This window comes from Astyanax mexicanus, unplaced genomic scaffold, assembly GCF_023375975.1.
Source record: "Astyanax mexicanus isolate ESR-SI-001 unplaced genomic scaffold, AstMex3_surface scaffold_36, whole genome shotgun sequence".
Taxonomy (NCBI): Eukaryota; Metazoa; Chordata; class Actinopteri; order Characiformes; family Acestrorhamphidae; genus Astyanax; species Astyanax mexicanus.
Window position 1 is genome coordinate 502,501 of NW_026040046.1, and position 5,000 is coordinate 507,500.

The following is a 5,000-nucleotide window of genomic DNA, read 5'->3' on the forward strand; positions in this document are numbered from 1 at the left end:
TACGGTCACACTACCCTGAGAACGCCCGATCTCGTCTGATCTTGGAAGCTAAGCAGGGTTTGGCCTGGTTAGTACTTGGATGGGAGACCACCTGGGAATACCAGGTGCTGTAAGCTTTTCCCCTCTTGCTTCCATTACCATGGTCTTGTTATACATTACTAGTTTGTTATCTGAAACCCAACATAGATGAAGTTGCATAAGTAGTCTTGATGAGAGCTCTGCAATGGCTTACGGTCACACTACCCTGAGAACGCCCGATCTCGTCTGATCTCGGAAGCTAAGCAGGGTTTGGCCTGGTTAGTACTTGGATGGGAGACCACCTGGGAATACCAGGTGCTGTAAGCTTTTCCCCTCTTGCTTCCATTACCATGGTCTTGTTATACATTACTAGTTTGTTATCTGAAACCCAACATAGATGAAGTTGCATAAGTAGTCTTGATGAGAGCTCTGCAATGGCTTACGGTCACACTACCCTGAGAACGCCCGATCTCGTCTGATCTCGGAAGCTAAGCAGGGTTTGGCCTGGTTAGTACTTGGATGGGAGACCACCTGGGAATACCAGGTGCTGTAAGCTTTTCCCCTCTTGCTTCCATTACCATGGTCTTGTTATACATTACTAGTTTGTTAAATGAAACCCAACATAGATGAAGTTGCATAAGTAGTCTTGATGAGAGCTCTGCAATGGCTTACGGTCACACTACCCTGAGAACGCCCGATCTCGTCTGATCTCGGAAGCTAAGCAGGGTTTGGCCTGGTTAGTACTTGGATGGGAGACCACCTGGGAATACCAGGTGCTGTAAGCTTTTCCCCTCTTGCTTCCATTACCATGGTCTTGTTATACATTACTAGTTTGTTATCTGAAACCCAACATAGATGAAGCTGCATAAGTAGTCTTGATGAGAGCTCTGCAATGGCTTACGGTCACACTACCCTGAGAACGCCCGATCTCGTCTGATCTCGGAAGCTAAGCAGGGTTTGGCCTGGTTAGTACTTGGATGGGAGACCACCTGGGAATACCAGGTGCTGTAAGCTTTTCCCCTCTTGCTTCCATTACCATGGTCTTGTTATACATTACTAGTTTGTTATCTGAAACCCAACATAGATGAAGTTGCATAAGTAGTCTTGATGAGAGCTCTGCAATGGCTTACGGTCACACTACCCTGAGAACGCCCGATCTCGTCTGATCTCGGAAGCTAAGCAGGGTTTGGCCTGGTTAGTACTTGGATGGGAGACCACCTGGGAATACCAGGTGCTGTAAGCTTTTCCCCTCTTGCTTCCATTACCATGGTCTTGTTATACATTACTAGTTTGTTATCTGAAACCCAACATAGATGAAGTTGCAAAAGTAGTCTTGATGATAGCTCTGCAATGGCTTACGGTCACACTACCCTGAGAACGACTGATCTCGGAAGCTAAGCAGGGTTTGGCCTGGTTAGTACTTGGATGGGAGACCACCTGGGAATACCAGGTGCTGTAAGCTTTTCCCCTCTTGCTTCCATTACCATGGTCTTGTTATACATTACTAGTTTGTTATCTGAAACCCAACATAGATGAAGTTGCATAAGTAGTCTTGATGAGAGCTCTGCAATGGCTTACGGTCACACTACCCTGAGAACGCCCGAGCTCGTCTGATCTCGGAAGCTAAGCAGGGTTTGGCCTGGTTAGTACTTGGATGGGAGACCACCTGGGAATACCAGGTGCTGTAAGCTTTTCCCCTCTTGCTTCCATTACCATGGTCTTGTTATACATTACTAGTTTGTTATCTGAAACCCAACATAGATGAAGTTGCATAAGTAGTCTTGATGAGAGCTCTGCAATGGCTTACGGTCACACTACCCTGAGAACGCCCGATCTCGTCTGATCTCGGAAGCTAAGCAGGGTTTGGCCTGGTTAGTACTTGGATGGGAGACCACCTGGGAATACCAGGTGCTGTAAGCTTTTCCCCTCTTGCTTCCATTACCATGGTCTTGTTATACATTACTAGTTTGTTATCTGAAACCCAACATAGATGAAGTTGCATAAGTAGTCTTGATGAGAGCTCTGCAATGGCTTACAGTCACACTACCCTGAGAACGCCCGATCTCGTCTGATCTCGGAAGCTAAGCAGGGTTTGGCCTGGTTAGTACTTGGATGGGAGACCACCTGGGAATACCAGGTGCTGTAAGCTTTTCCCCTCTTGCTTCCATTACCATGGTCTTGTTATACATTACTAGTTTGTTATCTGAAACCCAACATAGATGAAGTTGCATAAGTAGTCTTGATGAGAGCTCTGCAATGGCTTACGGTCACACTACCCTGAGAACGCCCGATCTCGTCTGATCTCGGAAGCTAAGCAGGGTTTGGCCTGGTTAGTACTTGGATGGGAGACCACCTGGGAATACCAGGTGCTGTAAGCTTTTCCCCTCTTGCTTCCATTACCATGGTCTTGTTATACTTTACTAGTTTGTTATCTGAAACCCAACATAGATGAAGTTGCATAAGTAGTCTTGATGAGAGCTCTGCAATGGCTTACGGTCACACTACCCTGAGAACGCCCGATCTCGTCTGATCTCGCAAGCTAAGCAGGGTTTGGCCTGGTTAGTACTTGGATGGGAGACCACCTGGGAATACCAGGTGCTGTAAGCTTTTCCCCTCTTGCTTCCATTACCATGGTCTTGTTATACATTACTAGTTTGTTATCTGAAACCCAACATAGATGAAGTTGCATAAGTAGTCTTGATGAGAGCTCTGCAATGGCTTACGGTCACACTACCCTGAGAACGTCTGATCTCGGAAGCTAAGCATGGTTTGGCCTGGTTAGTACTTGGATGGGAGACCACCTGGGAATACCAGGTGCTGTAAGCTTTTCCCCTCTTGCTTCCATGACCATGGTCTTGTTATACATTACTAGTTTGTTATCTGAAACCCAACATAGATGAAGTTGCATAAGTAGTCTTGATGAGAGCTCTGCAATGGCTTACGGTCACACTACCCTGAGAACGCCCGATCTCGTCTGATCTCGGAAGCTAAGCAGGGTTTGGCCTGGTTAGTACTTGGATGGGAGACCACCTGGGAATACCAGGTGCTGTAAGCTTTTCCCCTCTTGCTTCCATTACCATGGTCTTGTTATACATTACTAGTTTGTTATCTGAAACCCAACATAGATGAAGTTGCATAAGTAGTCTTGATGAGAGCTCTGCAATGGCTTACGGTCACACTACCCTGAGAACGCCCGATCTCGTCTGATCTCGGAAGCTAAGCAGGGTTTGGCCTGGTTAGTACTTGGATGGGAGACCACCTGGGAATACCAGGTGCTGTAAGCTTTTCCCCTCTTGCTTCCATTACCATGGTCTTGTTATACATTACTAGTTTGTTATCTGAAACCCAACATAGATGAAGTTGCATAAGTAGTCTTGATGAGAGCTCTGCAATGGCTTACGGTCACACTACCCTGAGAACGCCCGATCTCGTCTGATCTCGGAAGCTAAGCAGGGTTTGGCCTGGTTAGTACTTGGATGGGAGACCACCTGGGAATACCAGGTGCTGTAAGCTTTTCCCCTCTTGCTTCCATTACCATGGTCTTGTTATACATTACTAGTTTGTTATCTGAAACCCAACATAGATGAAGTTGCATAAGTAGTCTTGATGAGAGCTCTGCAATGGCTTATGGTCACACTACCCTGAGAACGCCCGATCTCGTCTGATCTCGGAAGCTAAGCAGGGTTTGGCCTGGTTAGTACTTGGATGGGAGACCACCTGGGAATACCAGGTGCTGTAAGCTTTTCCCCTCTTGCTTCCATTACCATGGTCTTGTTATACATTACTAGTTTGTTATCTGAAACCCAACATAGATGAAGTTGCATAAGTAGTCTTGATGAGAGCTCTGCAATGGCTTACGGTCACACTACCCTGAGAACGCCCGATCTCGTCTGATCTCGGAAGCTAAGCAGGGTTTGGCCTGGTTAGTTCTTGGATGGGAGACCACCTGGGAATACCAGGTGCTGTAAGCTTTTCCCCTCTTGCTTCCATTACCATGGTCTTGTTATACATTACTAGTTTGTTGTCTGAAACCCAACATAGATGAAGTTGCATAAGTAGTCTTGATGAGAGCTCTGCAATGGCTTACGGTCACACTACCCTGAGAACGCCCGATCTCGTCTGATCTCGGAAGCTAAGCAGGGTTTGGCCTGGTTAGTACTTGGATGGGAGACCACCTGGGAATACCAGGTGCTGTAAGCTTTTCCCCTCTTGCTTCCATTACCATGGTCTTGTTATACATTACTAGTTTGTTATCTGAAACCCAACATAGATGAAGTTGCATAAGTAGTCTTGATGATAGCTCTGCAATGGCTTACGGTCACACTACCCTGAGAACGCCTGATCTCGGAAGCTAAACAGGGTTTGGCCTGGTTAGTACTTGGATGGGAGACCACCTGGGAATACCAGGTGCTGTAAGCTTTTCCCCTCTTGCTTCCATTACCATGGTCTTGTTATACATTACTAGTTTGTTATCTGAAACCCAACATAGATGAAGATGCATAAGTAGTCTTGATGAGAGCTCTGCAATGGCTTACGGTCACACTACCCTGAGAACGCCCGAGCTCGTCTGATCTCGGAAGCTAAGCAGGGTTTGGCCTGGTTAGTACTTGGATGGGAGACCACCTGGGAATACCAGGTGCTGTAAGCTTTTCCCCTCTTGCTTCCATTACCATGGTCTTGTTATACATTACTAGTTTGTTATCTGAAACCCAACATAGATGAAGTTGCATAAGTAGTCTTGATGAGAGCTCTGCAATGGCTTACGGTCACACTACCCTGAGAATGCCCGATCTCGTCTGATCTCGGAAGCTAAGCAGGGTTTGGCCTGGTTAGTACTTGGATGGGAGACCACCTGGGAATACCAGGTGCTGTAAGCTTTTCCCCTCTTGCTTCCATTACCATGGTCTTGTTATACATTACTAGTTTGTTATCTGAAACCCAACATAGATGAAGTTGCATAAGTAGTCTTGATGAGAGCTCTG

At 46.5% G+C, this 5,000-nt stretch overlaps 19 non-coding genes and 3 pseudogenes across 19 annotated transcripts in view; all 22 read left to right on the plus strand.

The window, feature by feature from the left end:
* LOC125791993 (5S ribosomal RNA) overlaps nt 1-116 on the plus strand; it is a 119-nt gene extending 3 nt beyond the window's left edge. The window contains exon 1 of the ribosomal RNA XR_007431725.1: nt 1-116. This exon is cut by the window's left edge and continues 3 nt beyond it. This is a non-coding gene — a ribosomal RNA (5S ribosomal RNA).
* A 110-nt stretch (nt 117-226) lies between these two features.
* LOC125791365 (5S ribosomal RNA) lies at nt 227-345 on the plus strand. Its single transcript, XR_007431091.1, has one exon. It is a non-coding gene; the product is annotated as a 5S ribosomal RNA (ribosomal RNA).
* Nucleotides 346-455: 110 nt separating this feature from the next.
* LOC125791366 (5S ribosomal RNA) lies at nt 456-574 on the plus strand. The gene has a single exon (XR_007431092.1). It is a non-coding gene; the product is annotated as a 5S ribosomal RNA (ribosomal RNA).
* A 110-nt stretch (nt 575-684) lies between these two features.
* LOC125791367 (5S ribosomal RNA) lies at nt 685-803 on the plus strand. Its single transcript, XR_007431093.1, has one exon. It is a non-coding gene; the product is annotated as a 5S ribosomal RNA (ribosomal RNA).
* A 110-nt stretch (nt 804-913) lies between these two features.
* LOC125791368 (5S ribosomal RNA) lies at nt 914-1,032 on the plus strand. Its single transcript, XR_007431094.1, has one exon. It is a non-coding gene; the product is annotated as a 5S ribosomal RNA (ribosomal RNA).
* A 110-nt stretch (nt 1,033-1,142) lies between these two features.
* On the plus strand, nt 1,143-1,261 carry LOC125791369 (5S ribosomal RNA). Its single transcript, XR_007431095.1, has one exon. It is a non-coding gene; the product is annotated as a 5S ribosomal RNA (ribosomal RNA).
* A 110-nt stretch (nt 1,262-1,371) lies between these two features.
* On the plus strand, nt 1,372-1,480 carry LOC125792769 (5S ribosomal RNA; annotated as a pseudogene).
* Nucleotides 1,481-1,590: 110 nt separating this feature from the next.
* LOC125792195 (5S ribosomal RNA) lies at nt 1,591-1,709 on the plus strand. The gene has a single exon (XR_007431927.1). It is a non-coding gene; the product is annotated as a 5S ribosomal RNA (ribosomal RNA).
* Nucleotides 1,710-1,819: 110 nt separating this feature from the next.
* Nucleotides 1,820-1,938, plus strand: LOC125791370 (5S ribosomal RNA). Its single transcript, XR_007431096.1, has one exon. It is a non-coding gene; the product is annotated as a 5S ribosomal RNA (ribosomal RNA).
* Nucleotides 1,939-2,048: 110 nt separating this feature from the next.
* On the plus strand, nt 2,049-2,167 carry LOC125791632 (5S ribosomal RNA). Its single transcript, XR_007431360.1, has one exon. It is a non-coding gene; the product is annotated as a 5S ribosomal RNA (ribosomal RNA).
* A 110-nt stretch (nt 2,168-2,277) lies between these two features.
* On the plus strand, nt 2,278-2,396 carry LOC125791371 (5S ribosomal RNA). Its single transcript, XR_007431097.1, has one exon. It is a non-coding gene; the product is annotated as a 5S ribosomal RNA (ribosomal RNA).
* Nucleotides 2,397-2,506: 110 nt separating this feature from the next.
* Nucleotides 2,507-2,625, plus strand: LOC125792293 (5S ribosomal RNA). The gene has a single exon (XR_007432025.1). It is a non-coding gene; the product is annotated as a 5S ribosomal RNA (ribosomal RNA).
* A 110-nt stretch (nt 2,626-2,735) lies between these two features.
* LOC125792785 (5S ribosomal RNA) lies at nt 2,736-2,844 on the plus strand (annotated as a pseudogene).
* A 110-nt stretch (nt 2,845-2,954) lies between these two features.
* Nucleotides 2,955-3,073, plus strand: LOC125791372 (5S ribosomal RNA). The gene has a single exon (XR_007431098.1). It is a non-coding gene; the product is annotated as a 5S ribosomal RNA (ribosomal RNA).
* A 110-nt stretch (nt 3,074-3,183) lies between these two features.
* On the plus strand, nt 3,184-3,302 carry LOC125791373 (5S ribosomal RNA). The gene has a single exon (XR_007431099.1). It is a non-coding gene; the product is annotated as a 5S ribosomal RNA (ribosomal RNA).
* A 110-nt stretch (nt 3,303-3,412) lies between these two features.
* LOC125791375 (5S ribosomal RNA) lies at nt 3,413-3,531 on the plus strand. The gene has a single exon (XR_007431101.1). It is a non-coding gene; the product is annotated as a 5S ribosomal RNA (ribosomal RNA).
* A 110-nt stretch (nt 3,532-3,641) lies between these two features.
* LOC125791728 (5S ribosomal RNA) lies at nt 3,642-3,760 on the plus strand. Its single transcript, XR_007431460.1, has one exon. It is a non-coding gene; the product is annotated as a 5S ribosomal RNA (ribosomal RNA).
* A 110-nt stretch (nt 3,761-3,870) lies between these two features.
* Nucleotides 3,871-3,989, plus strand: LOC125792184 (5S ribosomal RNA). The gene has a single exon (XR_007431916.1). It is a non-coding gene; the product is annotated as a 5S ribosomal RNA (ribosomal RNA).
* A 110-nt stretch (nt 3,990-4,099) lies between these two features.
* LOC125791376 (5S ribosomal RNA) lies at nt 4,100-4,218 on the plus strand. The gene has a single exon (XR_007431102.1). It is a non-coding gene; the product is annotated as a 5S ribosomal RNA (ribosomal RNA).
* A 110-nt stretch (nt 4,219-4,328) lies between these two features.
* LOC125792733 (5S ribosomal RNA) lies at nt 4,329-4,437 on the plus strand (annotated as a pseudogene).
* A 110-nt stretch (nt 4,438-4,547) lies between these two features.
* Nucleotides 4,548-4,666, plus strand: LOC125792196 (5S ribosomal RNA). The gene has a single exon (XR_007431928.1). It is a non-coding gene; the product is annotated as a 5S ribosomal RNA (ribosomal RNA).
* Nucleotides 4,667-4,776: 110 nt separating this feature from the next.
* On the plus strand, nt 4,777-4,895 carry LOC125791812 (5S ribosomal RNA). The gene has a single exon (XR_007431544.1). It is a non-coding gene; the product is annotated as a 5S ribosomal RNA (ribosomal RNA).
* The last annotated feature ends 105 nt before the right edge of the window (nt 4,896-5,000 follow it).